Source organism: Mandrillus leucophaeus, unplaced genomic scaffold (assembly GCF_000951045.1).
Source record: "Mandrillus leucophaeus isolate KB7577 unplaced genomic scaffold, Mleu.le_1.0 Scaffold186, whole genome shotgun sequence".
Classification (NCBI taxonomy): Eukaryota; Metazoa; Chordata; class Mammalia; order Primates; family Cercopithecidae; genus Mandrillus; species Mandrillus leucophaeus.
In genome coordinates, this window is record NW_012101876.1 from 3,148,098 (window position 1) to 3,166,022 (window position 17,925).

A 17,925-nucleotide genomic window follows, 5' to 3' on the forward strand; every position below is an offset into this window, starting at 1 on the left:
AAAAAAAAAGAATTAACCATAATCACAGACCAAGACAAGTATCACCTCCCATGGGTGGAAAAGTATGTGTCAAATTACACTCCACAGAGGAAAAATTGTTTGAAGATGTGTAGATTCAAACTAGCAACGTGGGAGACTTGAAGAGTTGGTAAGTGTTATTGCAAGACACTTAGCTATTATTTTTGAGAACATGTGGAAGACCGAGGTCCCCGGGGGGTGGGGAGTGGGAGAGACTACAACAGCATCCATCTTTGCAAAAGAAAGCAACTTCTCAAGAAAAAAGAAAAACAGAACAAAATACCAATTTATCAATTTGTGAACACCAGGCAGAGCTCAAGATCCTGTGCAACCAGTCTGGCTAGAAGAAGATGGATTCGGGGCCAAAACTAGCTATTGACCTCTGGTGAGAGTCACAGGCTGTGGAAATAATCACAGAGTAGCAGATGACTGTATTTGAGCTTCTTGGGGCATTTGACTGCAGGTGAACAAATCAAGTTCCTCTTTTAAAAAAATTGGCCTGAGAAGATGTGATAAATATCTCCTACTACTGGAGGAGAAACTAACACAACCTTGTGAATTGGAGCCACTCAATGTCACTTAACCTCAACTGGTCATCCTCTTGTGTGTCCTGGTTGGAGTTCTCATCCATCCTCAGTTCAGTTTCTCCAGTGACTATAACTATAACTCCATCTCCTGCAAGGTGGGGAAAGGGTGGACATCAATTACTTACGATGGGGCTTGGGGTCTTTGCTCACTGATATTCACTGCTGCCACACACACAGCCTTCAAAAAATCCAGTATTTAGTCCACCCCATTCACCTCAAACCACTTGCTCTTTCCAAATGCATCACGTTCTCTCTTCCCTCTATGACTTTGCCCTAGAATGCCCTACCATGCCAGCTCCCAGATACCTCATATAATTAACTTTCACTGCCTTGCCCTTTCAAGAATGAGTTCAGGTTTGTATCAGAGGCTGGTGCCACGCTGCTCAGATCTCTGTTAGCTGGGCAGGCACACCTATCCTTGCAGTTGTCTGTGAGTGTTGGCTTCTAACAGCTCCAAGGGACATCCTTCTTCAGAGACTCACCCTCTATCAACAGGAGACTTCTCTCCCAGAATTAGGTAGATTAGGCCCTCTCCCCATGAACCAGCCTGCAGCCAATGACTGACTGATGAGGAATAGTCAGGTCTGGCCTTTTGACCCAAAGTGGGACACTCTGTTGTGCAGCCCACACTCCATGTCTCCCCATGGGTGAGACTGCAGCTAGACTAACAGAAGCCACATCTTTGCCTGGCTTCGCCCTCTTCTCTTTCTTGCTTCCCTCATTTATTTACAGGTTTCTTCTGAGAGTTGCCCCTTGATAAATCACTCATATAGGATTTCCCTTCTCAGGCTCTGCTTCTAGGGAACCCAACTCAGACCAATATTGTCTTTTCTGGGAGACTTTCTTTAACCATTTGCCACCCAAACTAAATCACAGTCCTTCTTATGTGCACACACTTCTGTCACAGAGCTTCTCACTAAGTACTGGGATCACTGATTTAATTATCAGTCTCCCCAACTAGTCTATTTGAGAGCAGGAACCTTCATATTGATCTCTTTCTCCCCAGCACCTGGGACCTATAGCTGCTGTTCAGTAAAATTTTGATGAATTGAATTCTTGGGGATCTTTGTGAAGACAGTGTACTCATGAAATATACAGAGGTGGGTGAGTGAGCCTTATTTTAGCCCTCATATTAAAGAGGGTTCAGGGCAAAACAGTCACAGAGATTGTTAAAGAAATGGGCTACGGGCTTACCATAGAATGTTGGTTAGGACAATTGAAAACGGAGTATAATCTGGGATTTGGGTCAATCAATGATTATCAAGTCAGTTACTTACTAGTACAATGGAAGATTTTCAAAAGATGTAACACATGGGTGGGCCCTGCCTTCAAATAACTTAAAATCCAGTTTGAAAAAGTTCGATTGTAAATAGACAAAGAGCGGGTAACAAATAGAATGCGAACCAACTTCCAGCCACGATAAGGAATGGATAGAAATAGGCTTAAACTCTAGTGAGAAATTTGGAAAAATATTTTAACCAACTTCCTAACAGAGCAGTGGAAGTGTCATCAGCACTGATAATGACTCTATCCTTGACCAAACTTGAGTCTGGCTCCACTGGGCCCTCTTTTCAGCTAGGCCTCGACCTTGACCTATGAGAACTGCAGACTCTCAGCACAAACTAACACTGACATAGTTTCTCACAGCTCCAGGTCAAGTCCCTAGGATGAGAACCCCAGCTCTCTTAAGTTCCTGCCTGAGAAAACTCGATGCTGCCCAAAGAATTTAGTATTTGTTCCAACACCTGACTATAGGCCCCTGATCTTTTTTTCTTACAACACTTTGGGCCAGGCACGGTGGCTCATGCCTGTAATCTCAACACTTTGGGAAGCCGAGGCGAGCGGATCACCTGAGGTCGGGAGTTGGAGGCCAGCCTGACCAACATGGAGAAACTCCATCTCTACTAAAACTACAAAATTAGCCAGGTGTGGTGGCACACCCTGTAATCCCAGCTACTCAGGAGGCTGAGGCAGGAGAATCACTTGAACCTGGGAGGTGGAGGTTGTGGTGAGCTGAGATCGCGCCATTGCACTCCAGCCTGGGCTACAAGAGTGAAGTTCCGTCTCAAAACAAAAAACCAAAAACCAAAACAACAACAACAAAAACTTACTTGGAAAAACTTGCCATTATAAATCCTACTTCAGTCCTTTTGTGGTGTATCTCTTACAACCCATGTATTTTTCAAGGACCTGGGAGCCATCACTTTGCAATGTAAGAAAGATAGGCGGCCAGACGCAGTGGCTCACACCTGTAATCCCAGTGCTTTGGGAGGCCAAGAATGGAGGCTCCCTTGAAGCCAGGTGTTCAAGATCAGCCTGGGCAACACAGTGAGACCTTGTCTCTACAAAAAAGAATTTAAAAATTAGCCAGCCATGGTGGCCTATGCCTGTAGTCCTAGCCACTCAAGAGGTTGAGGCAGGATGATCACTCGAGCCCAGGAGTTCAAGGTTACAGTGAGCTCACTGCAGTCCAGCCCAGGCAACAGAGCAAGACCCTGTCCCTAATGAAATTACAAATGAAAATAAGAGAAAGATGAGTCTCTTGTCTTCTTGTTTCCCAGTCTCTGTGGGAGACTAGGAGCCTCCCTTCAATCAACATCAGTTAGCAAACACAGGTGCCCAATCCCATCAACATCCCCCTTAACGTCCTTCAGCACTTTTCCTTTAGCACACCCCAGCACTTAAAAAGCCTCCTACTTTTGGTTTTGATAGAGTTGAGTTCAGGTTATACTGAGTTCCCTCCTCTACTGTAATCTTACTGAATAAAACCTGTCCCCCGATCTTTAATTTAGTGTCTGGTTCTGTTTCTCTTTGACAATACCCAAGAGAATCTGTGACTTCAACTGTAGTAGAAAGCTTTGAAGAGAAGAGTGATGAAGTTCCATTTCAGAGGGTCCTGGTTTTGTCCTGCAATAAAGCAGGAGGTGGACATGTGGATGAATGACCCTTTCAAGGCCTTCTCCTGGCAAATTTGTCAGGTCATTGCTAAAATATCTCTTCAGGAGCCTCGTGATGATAAGGAAAGGGTCGGGCAACGAACACAGTCCTCCAAGTGAATAGAGAAGTGCTTCTATGGTAAATAAGCACAAGCCTGATCCTGACTCTGCTTCTCCCTTGCTGGGCAACTTTAGATAAATGGCATAACCTTTTCCGAGGTTCAGTGCCCCCATTCTGTAAGAAGAAGGGGTTGTACTAGATGCTGTTCGAGTTCCCTTCCAGCCCTGATAGATTATGATTTTCAGGGCCCCCATATTTCTGAATTAACTGAAAATCCCCTCTTGCTCACCACCTTTGATGGTTCTGTTGAAATGCCTGTCATCTGTGTGTTAAGCTGGGAGAGGAGCTCTCTACTGTGTGCCAAGAAAGAGCTCTCGCGCCTCTTCCAGGGCCATATGTGGCCAGGATCCCCTGGGAAAGCAAAAGCACATATGGTTGCCAAAGAGTCTAACTTTGTAACTCAGAATCTGCCATCTGCTAAACAGCTTTTAATTGAAGCTCCAAGAGGCAGAAGCTGGCTGGAAAAATCTTGCAAGCAGATCCAATAGGATTATTTTCCCTAAAAGAGGTTTTTCTATGTTTAATTAGTTGGAAGCCATTTTGTCACAGACAGATTATTTAGATGTCAGTCCTTTTGGTGCCCTATTCTCACCCCTCACCCCCATGTTTGAGCCTCACAGAATTTTTTTTTTTTTTTGACAGAGTCTTGCTTTGTCACCCAGGCTAGACTGCAATGGTGCCATCTTGGCTCACTGCAACCTCTGCCTCTCGGGTTCAAGCAGTTCTCCTGCCTTAGCCTCCCAGGTAGCTGGGATTACAGGTGTGAGCCACCGTGCCTGGCCTCACAGATTCTTTAGTTAGTACCAGCCTCTGATTCCTTTTTTTCTTGGAGGCTATACTGCCCATCCTCAGGCATCCAGTGTTCCCAAAGCCCTTTCTTCACCACTCAGGATACAGGTGGGCTATTTCAACCTGGACGGAGAAGCCAAGTATAACCAGTTCTCAGCTTTTGGTGTCTGAGCTCATTACCACGCACTCAGGAGCCACAAACTCATGGTCCTTGAACCTACACCAAGAATCATCAGGCAGGCCTGGGCCTGAAAGGCAGCACCAACTGAGGGAAAGCCCAGTCATTCCAGGGGCAGTGTGTTAACCCTTTGCGCTCAGGGCCTTTCCATAGCCCAGACCGGCTCCATCTGCTGCTGGCAGGAGATGAGTGAAGGAGTAAGTCCCCAGAGTCGGGAGCTTCCTCCAGTTAGGGGCTTGGACTGCTGCATTTCCTTGTCTTTTTTCAGGGGGCACATGGTGGGATTCTGGTATAGCCACAAATGGTTACAGTCAGGAAGTGGCAACTTGGTATTGGAACCAAGGTCAGATGTGGCTGCAGCAAATGAAGATGCTGTTCAAAGTGCTTCTCGGCTTGCAACTGGGTAAATTACTCAGTATCAACCTTTAAACCAGTAACATTATCTTCATTTTAATGTTTTTATTACAGAAATTACCTTCATGTTAACCTTTTTATTATAGAACATTTCATAACATAAAAATGGAAAGAAGAGTTAATGAATCCCTATGTGCCCATCACCCAGTTTCAACAATTATCTACTCAAGGCCAACCTTGTTTCACCTGCATCCTCACCCAATCCCCTGCCCCAACTCTCCATACTATGTCCTCACATTTTATAGTTGAGGAAACCAAGGTGCAAGTATAAATGAGAAAGAATGAACGGAGTCAGTTATTCTCAATAGATGAGGGTGAGGTAGAGGTGAAAAGCAGGGAGTGAAGGAAGTGTATCACGTTCTTTGGGGTGGCATGTATATATTTTAGAAAATGCAAGGTCAATAATACACCCTTTTTGTTTTGTTTTGTTTTTGAGATGGAGTCAGGCCGGAGTGCAATGGCACAATCTTGGCTCACTGCAACCTCCGCCTTCCAGGTTCAAGCCATCCTCCTGACTCAGCCTCCCGAGTAACTGGGACTACAGGCATGCACCACCATGCCCAGCTATTTGTATTTTTGGTAGAGATGGGGTTTCACCATGTTAGCCAGGATGGTCTTGATCTCTTGACCTCGTGATCCACCCACCTTGGCCTCCCAAAGTGCTGGGATTACAGGTCATGAGCCACCACACCCAGCCAATAATACACTCTTACACAATTTTTGTTTGGAACAGAAAAAAAAATACCTATTGTTTTCATAATATAATTTACAGAAGGCAAAGCTGTACAAAAGCTTTCTCAAAGCATTGGTGGAGATTACATCAAAAGCTCTGAGCCTGTGAGATTTTTATATTTATCAGAAAGAGGCCATGGGTTAGAATAGGTTATAAATATAGGATTAGAATATGTCTAAGGTTCCTTTCCTCTTTGACACCCCAGGTCAACTATAACACTAAATTGGAGGCCATGGAAATTGGAGGCCACGGCTATTTCCCTTTACAGCACCTAGTACTGTTCTGTGTAAGCAGGAGGCTTCGATAAATGCCTCAGAGCGGTGGACTTCCTTGCAGTTGCAGTTAATGTGTGAACTAATGGGAGACCTAGAGGAAACTGCTGGAAAGCATCTTAGATATGGCATTTCCAGATTTTCAAAAAAGACCTTGAGCAAGCCCATAATTTTCAAACTCTGTTCCCTGGGACCTTATAGATGGGTGAGGGGTTTGGCAAACTTTGACATGTACCCATCAACCTCAGAAGAATTAAACTTCCTGAGGAAAGCCTTTATTGCACTGATTTTATTTTGGGGTTTTGCTGTGAAACTTCAGTAGAATTTTTTAAGAAGAGTTGTGCTGCTGAAAAATCACTGACAATAGCCTCCTTCCACTGGAGAGGAGCTGATAGTGCGGAGAGAGGGTGTGACTGGTTCAAGTTCATACAATAGATGAGTGGAGCTGATGAGACCAGAGACTCGATATCCTGGGATCTGTGGACAGTTGACATGGTTATCGGATTGGGAGCTGCAATAGGAAGAAAAACCCTTTAGAATGAAAGAGCTGTCCACACAAGTTCTCTTGCTCTCCCAATCTCAGGTTGAGCTCAGCAGACAACTTTCCAGCTATTTATTCTATAAGGGTTTCAGTGAGCAAGACGCACTGTGGTCTAGGAAAATGTCCTAGAGCACCAACCAGGGGCTTCTGGGCTGCAGGCCAAGGAACACTCGGTATGCTGTGCTACCAAGCTGCAGCCACTAAACAGTCCCTTCTCCGCCAACTAACTGCCTGGAAGGGAAACTGTGGACAGCTCACACCATTAATGAACAGTAGGAGAACTTTGGGAGGATTCCTGCAGAGGAAGTCATTGTTCAGGGACATGGCAACATGATCAGAGGACAAGCTGTGGAATTCTTCTCTGATGAGCTGGGGAACCCTTGAACCATGGCCCTCATAGTATTCTGGTTGCTTAGCTAAGTAAATGCCAGAGATTGCAAACACGTGGTCAGTAGGCTGAATACTGTCTCCAGAGATGTTTTGTGTCACTTCAGTGGTGTTTCAGTACTTTTTAAGAAAGTCACCAGCATTTTAAAACTGAGGGGGTTCACATTAAAAACTCGAGATTTCTGATGTGTCTTGAGAAAAAAGTGAGAAAGAGCTAGCAATACTGAGCAGCACTGGCAAGACGTTCTATCCCAGTCAGCTGGAAGCTGGAGCTTTAAACTGGGCATATATTCTGTCGTTTGCTGCAGTCCCCACCAGCTCCGACTGCCTTACACCAGCTGCTTCACTTGTTCGGTTTACCTCCTGGACCCTGTAGCAGTCTGGATTGGTGACCTAATACTCTCTGACAAAGAGTTTCAAACAATGACTCTCAAATATTAGCTCTGAACCCTCTATGGTGCCTACCTGAGGCCCTACCCCAGAGATCCTGATTCCTGTGTATAAATGAGGTTCAGGATTTACATTTTGAACCAGCAGCCTAGAGGTTCTGTTGCAGGTGGTTTTATGACCACTGTTTAAGAAAAGCTACCATAGAATCAAGGCTCTGAACACTGGGTACACATTTGAATCAACAGAGTGAAATTTTACTCCATCTCTCTTATTACACACACAAATGCACGCACACACATTTCCCTTTAACCAAACCATTCAAAAGTCACTGCAAAAAATAGACATTTCATCCCTAAATGTTGCAGCACACCTCCTGTAAGAATACGGACATTCTCCTGCAGCACTACACAGTATTATTAAGCCTGAGAAAGTCATAATTTCCTCATGACTAGATTCAAATATGTCCAGTAAGCACCTCACATAAATGATCTTGTGTGATGTTGCACACCTCCCACTGCATAAGATTAGGATGCGAAAACAACACAGAGGTTCACAGACTATAGCATGCACTTGGAGGGCTAGTGACAGCCCACGTACGTTGCTGGGCCCTACTCCACAGGTTCTGATTTGGGAGGTGTGGGGTGAGGCCTGAGATTTGCATTTCTGAAAAGTTTGCAGGTGATGCTGATGCAGTGGGTCCAGGAACCACACTTGGAGAACCACCCACACGATGGCAGGCCATCCCACCATTGGCAACAGGTATTGGTATTTTTTAAAGCTCCACCAGGTGATGGTTTGCAGCCAGCATTAAGATCTGTTGCTAGTCTGGCCCCTCACTACTCAAATAAAGTCCTCAAGCCAGCAGCATCAGCAACACCCAGGTACCTTGTGAGGAAGGTAGAATCTCAGGCCCTACTCCAGACCTACCAGACCAGAATCAGCATTTTAGCAAAATCCACAAGTGGCTCGTGCTCGCATTCAGGTTTGAGAAGCACTTCTCTAGAGCACCTGGGAGCTTCTCTTACCTTTAACTGGGGCTTCCACTGGACTGGTCTTCCCAAGACACCCCTGGCCACTGGTGGCCCTGTAAACATGGTGCCACCGTGGATGAGTTGATGCCTGAGTATCAGTGGGGGCAAGACAGAGCTTCCTTCCTAAACGCTATCGAAGTCTTTGACACAGGTCCAGCCTGGTGGTGATGGTGGGTGAGCTGCTGCTTAAGGGCCACAGCCCCGACCCTGGAGGGAGCAGGAAAAAAATGCAGCCTACCAGATTCACCCTGGTCCCACTATCCCATCCCCAACTTCAGCCTTTCCAGATCTTTTTATTAATACCCACAATTACTCTGATGTGATTACATCACACGTTGCATGTCTGTTTCAAAACATCACATGTACCCTATAAATATATACACTATTATGCACCCATAATAACGAAAAATTAAAAAAAAAATAAAGAAAACACTTGCTTTAGTCCTACCTATAATTTTAGTGCCTGATTTTACCTGCTCCTCTGGCTTCCAACTTGCTGCCTGCTCCTCACTCAGGGCTTTGTTTAGTCTTGATATTTATTGGTGGGTGGCGTTTTACTAAGTCCTGAGATATAAAGGTGACTAAAACAAATCCCCACTGTCAGGAAGTCGAGTTCCTAATTTCCCGACTGGCCACTCACCTGGCACCACTGTGAGTCCCCTTCTCAGCCTCAGTACCCCCATCGAGTGGCCTCACCTCCTGCTCGGTTCTGGACCTGCAGGGATGGGTTGGACACAGAGATCATCTGACCTCTTCTTTCTCTTCCCAGTTTGACTTTTAGAGACTGAGCCTGTTTGAGGCTGTCTACCAGCTATCACTGAACAGTGCCCTAAGCCTTGGGTCTCATGGAGGGAACGGATACGGTCCCTGGACTTAGATTACCTACAACGTGGTGGAGGAGATGGGGCACTTATGGAAAAGGAATGAATAGTAGGAAGAATGTGTTGGGAGACATAATTTTTCAGACTGAAGAGAAATCCTTCCCACTAAGGTAGGTTTCATGGAGGAGGTGGCATTTGGGAAGAGGCAGTGGACATCTTCACGGTCAGATAAAATAATCAGGTGACTTGGTTTTGCCTTGAGACAGGCCCAGGAGTTGCTGTGATTCAGACCATATGAATTGTTCCCCCACCTCCACACCCTGGGCACCAAGGAGAAGGCAATATCTGCACTCATAAAGCATTTTGCAAGCCTGAGAAATGGAGCTTGGATTGTAAGGGGTTCAAACTATGTTAGTGCTGCAGTGGAAACAGCCTCTGCATGGAGGAAGAGAAGAATCAAGTGGGGAATGAGCCAACTGAGGACTGGAAACCGCAGTCACAAGAATGGATCTGCACTTTCCACTCCTGGCAGAGAACAGGCCTCTGTCAGGAATGCAACCAGACGGCTGGGCCTGGGAGTCTCTGAAGCAAACCTGGAACTGAGTAAGTCATTATCCTGGGTGAAAATGAGTTTGACGATGATCAGGAGAAGGGGACAGACAACGAATCAGAAAGCATGACAAAGGAGCTGTCTCCCCATCTCAAAGCATTAGACAAGGTAAAACCATGATCATTGGTTTCATCATCATCTGTTCACCAGGAGGCCCCTGTCTGCTGGGGTGGTCAGGGAGGGCTTCATGGAGGAGGAAAGTCTTGAAATTTGAGTTAGAACTTTCTGGATAGACGAGAGGTTGTGAGAAGGTGGAGAATAGCACAGCACAGAGATGTGAGTATGCATTATGTCCCAACAACGATAAGACTAGGATGGGCCACCTGTGGCTGTCCGTGTGCTAGGCTACACCTCAGCCCAGGTGGGGCCTTCATGGTGAATTGCATTAGTGGCCCCAGACCGTCACCTCTCTCTGAATCCATGTCCTTTGCTATGTGACTGTAGCGCCCTCCCAATCTGCCTGGATTCAGCTGTGTCAGCTGTGCTTTAGCCAACAGAAGGAGGCAGAAGGATGCTGTGCAATGAAGGATTAACTCAGCACGCCTGGTGGTCCAAACTTGCCCATTCCAAAGCAAGTTTTGGCCTGTGGCAGCCTGATAAGAATGTCATTGTTTACCTGGAGCCTGTGGGTCATGTCACGTAGTCTACACTAAATGAGATATATGGTGGGGGCTGTGAGCCACATAGTATTCAGGTGGCCTCTGGAGAAGTTGGAAACTAAGTCAGCCATGCCTGTGTGACCAGACCCCAATAAGAACCCTGGACACTAAGGTTGGAGTGAGCTTCCCTGAGTGGCCGTGTTCCGTGTGCATTGCCATACATCCTGGCTGGCAGAATTAAGCCCTGTCTGTGCAACTCCACTGGGAGAGGACAGCTGGAAGTTTGCACCTGCTGTCTCCTATGTACCTTTTCTCCATGGCTGATTTAATATGTATCCTTTTCCTATAGTAAACTGTAACCATGAGTATAACAGCTTTGCTGTGTTCTGTGAGTCCTTCCAGTGAATCAGTGAACTTACAGGTGGTCTTGGGGACTTCTGAATGACAGATAGTATGCCAATTCTGAGTCTAGGCCTCAAAAAGCCTTGAAAGCACCTCTGTGATTGCCTTGAGAAAGGCACACTTGGGCCAGCCCATCAGTCCAGGAAGGGAAAGAGAGAAGTGTGGAGCAGAGCCACTTTCCAGGTCCATCCTAGATCTGTCTAGCCCCAGCTGGTTGTGCATGAGTGAGCCCAACAGAGACTAGCAGAGCCACACAGCTGAGCCCAACCTATAATCCCTGAACCCAAGCTGACCCACATACCCATGAGAAATAATACACGATTGTTTCAAGCCAGTGAACTTTAAAACAGTATGTCATCAGTAGTAGAAATGATAAACCCTCAAAGGACAGTGGTGGTCCCAGCCTTGCTCTAACTGATATGAGGACCTCAGAGAGCCTCTGCAAGCTAGTTACTCTGAGGGTCTCTGCATCCTGAGCTTCCAAGTCAGGACAGAGTTACAAATCAGCCACCCAGGTAATTTCATTCATGCAAATTGCAAGTTGATCAGTTTCTCCAAAGGATGCATGAGTGTCAGTATGGAAGGCCTTGTGGACATTTTTGTGGGAAGAGGCATGGATGAGTGAAGAAGGGATATGGTCTAAAAGCAGGGCTGAACAAGAGGGAGAAAAAGCGGGTCCCAGAGAGGAGGGTAAATGTGAAGAGGACTATATGGAGAGAGAAGTAGGGAAGCACCTCAAGAGTATTTTTTGTAACCTCCTGATCTGGGATCTTCCAACAGGTATATATATACTCACACCAGCAGGTACCTTCCAAAATGCTGCAGGCTCCCCAGACCACAGTACCGAATGCATTCCTGTCTTCCCTCAGGCTCCTGCTCTTGGATACACCATTGGCCTTTTGGACTTCACCACAGTTCTGAATACTCAGGCTCTAACTCTGTACCCTCCCAAGGTGAAGGATTGCCTCATTCTTTAGATCTATCCACTCCCAACTTCCTTGGGGTCTCCCCACTACTTGATGGAAGCCTAGCTTCCAGGGCTTTCCCAGGCTGATGGCCTCTACCCCAGGACTCCCCTGATCACCTGCTGTAGACTAGATTACTGTTGAACAGATATTCACTCCTTTTATCCCCTCCCTGGAGGAGGGATACCGCCAGACACATTCATGTTGGGCTTGTTCTTGTGACTGCTTAGCCAACGAAATGTGAGTGGAAGTGAAAATATGCTCACTCCAAGCCTACATTTTCAGGGCCATCATATTTCTGCCTCCCCCTCCAGGAGACTCTAACCTCCATCATTAGAAGATTATGCTCCAGGTTACCACTGCCCCAAATCTTTGGTCAAGAATGAGAGATGCAGAGCAAATATGAACTTGAGCCTCAGCCTGAAGCAGAGCTGCCTTGGTCAACCCACAGGTATTAAAACAAGATTTAAGTAGTTTGTCATGCAGCATATTGTAGTGGTTGCTGACTAACATACCACTCATGAGGGGAGAACCAATATCCTGCTGAAGTGAGATCACCATTACGACATTAGCTACCACAAATCACTAACAAAGGAAAATTTGTTGTATTCAGAGACACTTACATTCACAACAAATTTGTTGTATTCAGAGACACATCCATTCTAAGGATCAACATTTTCGGGCAAGAATGAATCACATTTGGCTATTATTTGCTTATAAGAATTGGAGAAAGGATGTTAACACACAAATGCTCTGGAAGAAAACCCAAGTAAGAACTGTTCTACTATCACCAATCCAAGGAAAGATCAAGAACGCAGTGTCACTATTGCCTCAGGGAAAGAAACTAGCACACAAGCAAATTAAATCCCCTGCCTATCTTCCATTTGGCTGTTTTGATAAACAAAAAGGACACAGGTTTTGGAGTTAGAGGGGAGCTGACTTGGTGCCCTGCTACCAAATGTACTTATAAAAACAGACTTTGCAGAGCTGATATGATGGGTGACTTGAAGATTGTGATGGTCTGCAAGGGAGAGGGGCTGTACGTGTCTTCAAGGGCTGCCACAACCAAGTATTCCAGACCGGGTGATTTCAACAACAGACGTTTATTTTCTCGCTAGACATCTTATATGAAGGTCTCGGCATAGCTGGTTTCTTCTGAGGCTTCTCTCCCTGGTTTGCCATGGCTGTCTTCCACATGTGTCTTCATGTGGTCTTCCCTCTAGGCCTATCTCTGTCTTCATCTCCTCTTTGACACCTGTCAAATGGAGTGGGGCCCACCCCAGTGACCTCATTTAACCTTGATTACCTCTTTAAAGACCCCCATCTCCATATACAGTCATCTTCTGAAGCTAAAGTGCTGGGAGTTAGGACTTCAAAATATGAATTTTGTGGGGACACAATTCAGCCCATGATAAAGGTGGAAATCACAGAGAGTCAGATCAACATTAGGAAGAATTCTCTAACCAGAAACGTCAAGTGCTGCCAAAGTAGAGAAGGAGGTCCCTGTCACAGGAGTTATTTCAGCTATTTCTGTGTATATTGGATGACCTCTTTAGCAAGGATTTTTTTTTTTTTTACACAGGTCTCACTCTGTTGCCAAAGTTGGAGCGCAGTGGTATAATTACAGCTCACTGCAGCCTCAACTCCTGGGTTCAAGCCATCCTCCTGCCTCAGTCTCCTGAGTAGCTAGGACTACAGGTGCATACCAATATGCCCAGCCAGTTTTTGTACATTTTGTAGAGGTGGGATCTCACTATGTTGCCCAAGTCGGTCTCTAACTCCTGGCCTCCCAAAGTGCTAGGATTACAGATGTGAGCCACCACACCTAGCCTGTTTCTTTTATTGGTTCAATAAAGATGTCTGTAGAGCTTACCATATGCTCAGCGCTATGATAGGTGTTGAATAGGGAACAAAGCATTTATAGTATCTTCCCTCCTGCAGCTTTAAGTCTAGTGCTGCATCTAGGCGTTATACAAGTAAACACATAAATGAACATATAATGGCAAATTGCAGCAAGGGCATTGAGAGCATAAGGGGCTCATTTCATTGAATAGCTAGGGAGGATGTAACAGACAATATTTGCTGCTAGCACAACTCTGATTATTTTAGGTACCTAGGGATCCTTTTGCCTTGGAGAGTAACAGACCTTTACCCAGCCCAAGGGATGACTTGAAGTCGTTCTAAGCCGTCTTTGAATTCTCATTTCCCTTGACCAGTGATTGGTTGTAGAGAGGCCATGTAATCTATTTCTGGCCAATAAAATGAAAGCCAAAGTCTGTTAATTAGGCCTTCCTAAAATAGTTTGCTTTTCTGATTTAAAAAAAAAAAAAAAAAAAAAAAGACCTAGCTATAAGGGCCTTTGTTCTTTGTCCTTTCTTCTTTGTCCTTTCCTCTTCTTCCAGACTGAAGTGTAGAGGTGATGCCTGGAGGCATGGCAGCTCTCTTGCAACCATGAGGCAGCATGCCAAGTACTGTAAGGACAGAGGGATTGAAAGACAGGAAAAGCCTGGTTCTTGACAACATTGTCAAGCTGCGGCATCAGCCTGCACTCTGTACCTCTGCCTGCCTCTTAAGTTAGGAAAATAAACCCTACTTGTTTAAGCTGCAGAAGTTGAGTTTTCTCTCACTTGCAATCAAACACAGTCCCAACTGATCAGTCCAATAGGACTCACTGAGGCAGTAGCATTTGCCTGAGACCCAAAGGCTCAGTAGATGCTATGCAAGTGAAGAACAGGGGAAAAGCATTCCAAGTAGCAGGACAACACGTAAAGACCCCAGGCAGGAAGAAGGAACCATGGCCAAACCAGCAAGACCTGTGGGATGTGATAAGGCTCATTCTTTTATAATTCACAAGACGTTTAACTGAAAGGTTGGGGTAATAGAGCAAACCTTAGAGTCACGTGTCCTCAGTAGCAAGGCCTGCAGCTCTCCCAGAGCACACAGCATGTACTGCCTATCGCCTGCTGAGCCTGGACAAACATTCATTCCCCTCTGCCTTTCCACTGGCTTGGTTAGTTACTATGAATTTGCAGCCAGAGTTTGAATACTAAGTACAGTATTTGGTGGGTTGGCTGGTTAGTTTGGCTGCTGGCCCTTGATCTTATGAAGAGAAAACTGAAGCCATCTTTGCCCTCAGAGCAACGAGTCCAGACTGAGGATCAACATTCTTTCTTTGACTGCCACTGGAAGGCAGTTTTCTACTTTTCATCCTAAGTCTTTCAGAAACCTGGCTATTTTTTCCCTTACTACGAGGAGAATTAATACATGTACTATTTTCTTAATGTGTAGGGAAAACACAGGCATAATGCAGGACCCTGGGGCTGGTTAACCAAGGGCAGTGACTCCACCTCTAGGCCTGGAAGTGCCACTGGAAAATCAGGAACTGGTAAAGATGACACCGTTTCCTCGTCCCTGGTCCTTGCTGTCCTCCCAAGACTCCACCTAGTGCTGTTTCCCTGTCCCATTTGCTACTCAACACGTCTGGAGTTTCTCCTGGTCACCACACAGCCCTGTAACATCTGAAGAACACGTTCTTTCCAGGGCAGGTTTCTGACTCATTCCTGGCCTGCACTAGGAGATCTACCCAAGCAAACCTCACATCCTCAGCATCATGACTCAAAATGCCACAATTTCTGCAGAATAAAAATCAATATTTAGTTGCCACTGTGGAGATTTATTGTATTTGCCATTACAGTCTGAGGGTTTAAATAGGTAAGTAGCCAGAAAGCATAATTGTCATTGAACGATGTGCAGATGAGTTAATGGAAACACAGAGGGTAGGGGGCATGTGAGAGACACACAGCTGTTTTCACTCTGGGCTGGACCTGGTATTTGCACCCTCAAAGGAAAAGAAAGGCCTTGGCTGAACATGTCCCAGACACTAGCAGAGATTCTAGGGAAACTTTTATAACTTCACCCATGAGGTCCAGAATGCCTTTCCCTGGCTTCCTCTCCCTCGCATTAAACCCCACTTACCAAACCTAGCCCCTGAGATGCAGCTCCTGTGACCCTTCCCCCAAGGTCCCCTGAATCCAGCCCTGAATCCGGCCCTCCCAGATGGCCCCTCTTGGGAACTCTGACATCTTTGTTGTCTGAGGCCTCAGCACCTCCTTCCCCATCCTCTCTCCTGACCCCACTTTGGCTCTCACTCAGCTAAGGCTGTTTTAAGAATTCCCCTACCAGATAAAAATCTCTTAGAGGCCAAGTACTCAATGTTATCACAGCCTTGTCAAAGACTATGAGAGTGATGATAAATGAAGATGCTGATTTTATCTTTAGTAATACAAAGAAATGCCACACCCCCTATTTTCCACCGTTGCTTACAGAGGTAAAGGTATAGTTAGTTTTTCCTCCCCTTTTTACCCCTGCCCTTGAGAAAGAATTCCTTTTACCATGCAAACATTTCTTCCTCCCAGTTGTCAACACAGGGATCCACTCTGAGGGGTTTTGTTAGGGGAGGTTGCAGGGGATGAGTTTCTCTGTTTACTGAAATTAAATGGGCCACTCACAATTCACCTGTTTTTCTGAAGCCTTTGGAAGTTCCACCAAGGGGATGAGTTGCACTCACTCTCAGCCCCACAGGAGAAATGACACGGCTGCTCTGGGGAGTACAGTGGAGTCGCATAAGTAACAAAGACCCACATTTATGCATCTCTCCCCCAGGCTTGCTCTTGCAGGACCCCCAGCCTCCTGCAAGGAAATCACTTCTGGCATCACACAGCACTGAGCGGCTCAGATGTGCTCTTAGAAAAGTTCTCTTGGCCATCTGTGGCAACCACCACGTTCCCCAGTCCTGCTCAGACTCGTGTTGGTAATGTCCATGATGTCTGTGAGGGTGTTTCCAGGGGTCTGCACTGGGCTAGGATCTCCTTGCTGGTGCCTCTGATGCCCTGAGCATCTCTATCATTTTCTCTCTCTCTCTGTTTTCATCACACTTTGTCACATGCGGGCCAGCCTCATATGGCTTTTAGCTTGATGGCTCACAGTATAAGTGGGAGAGCCACTTTTGGAATGCTTCCTTGCTCCCAGCTTCTCATTCTCCTCCAGAACTCCAATATAAACCCATAAGGGACTTAGCTGAGGACAAATCTGAGTGACTGAAGCCTCCTTCCCCTGTCTGCTACAGTGGCTGTCTGGATTGTCCTTTGTCTTAGACCTCTGAAAATCATCACTGGAAGACCTCTGGGAGCCTGGCTTCCTCTTTCATTAGATTATTATCTGTTGGAAGGCTTCCAGACATTCCTACTCCTGTCCAGAATGCTATCCAGAGAAAGATGATCTTGGCACGGTGAAATGAGTAGGAAGAATGCTTTAAGCTGGGGGCAGTGGCATAGTCATATGGGGAGGGACATATTGTGTGTGGGGATCAGCAGCCTGCAAACCTTATAAGACAGAGAAGTAGGACTTAGAGAAGTGGAGTTAATGAAAGAGGATCAGTTGAGTTCTGAATTTGTACCTTAGAGCCAGGCAATAAGGAACCAGTGACAGTTCTTGAACAAGGGAGTAACTCAACATGGCAGTCAAGCCTCCAAGATGACCCCCCATGATGCTCTCATCCTGGTTTTCATGCTTGGTGTGGTCCCCTCCCACACTGAATAGCCCCAATATGTACAACCAATAATAATGGAGAAATGATGGTCTGAGTCTAGGTCAAAAAAGACATGGCAAAAAGACATTTTAATCCTCATAAAACAGGAAAAATGCTATACTATTGTGAAAAGAGATTGGGATTGAAGGAGCAGGATACGAGACAATGGTATAAGAATTACGATACAATTTTTCAAGATGTAGGTACTTGCACATTTTTTTACTTCCCCAAATTCCACAAAAATTATCCTGCCCTAGCAGAATATCCTGTCCATTTTGAGCAGATCACCTTTATTCATCTTCCATACGGCCTAATTCCCTTGCCATACATTGGTGCTCCCTTTTTCCTATTTATTCTGAAACCCTCTAAAATGTGGGCCAGAGACATTCCCATGATCCATCGGCCTTGTCTTCGAGGTCCTCACAAAGCCATGAGGAATGGTGCCACGGAGATCAAACGTGGCTCCATATGTCCACACACACATGTCCAGCTGGTTCTTTAGGGCTCTCATTAGCCTGCATAGATGTACATTTGGATGACGTTT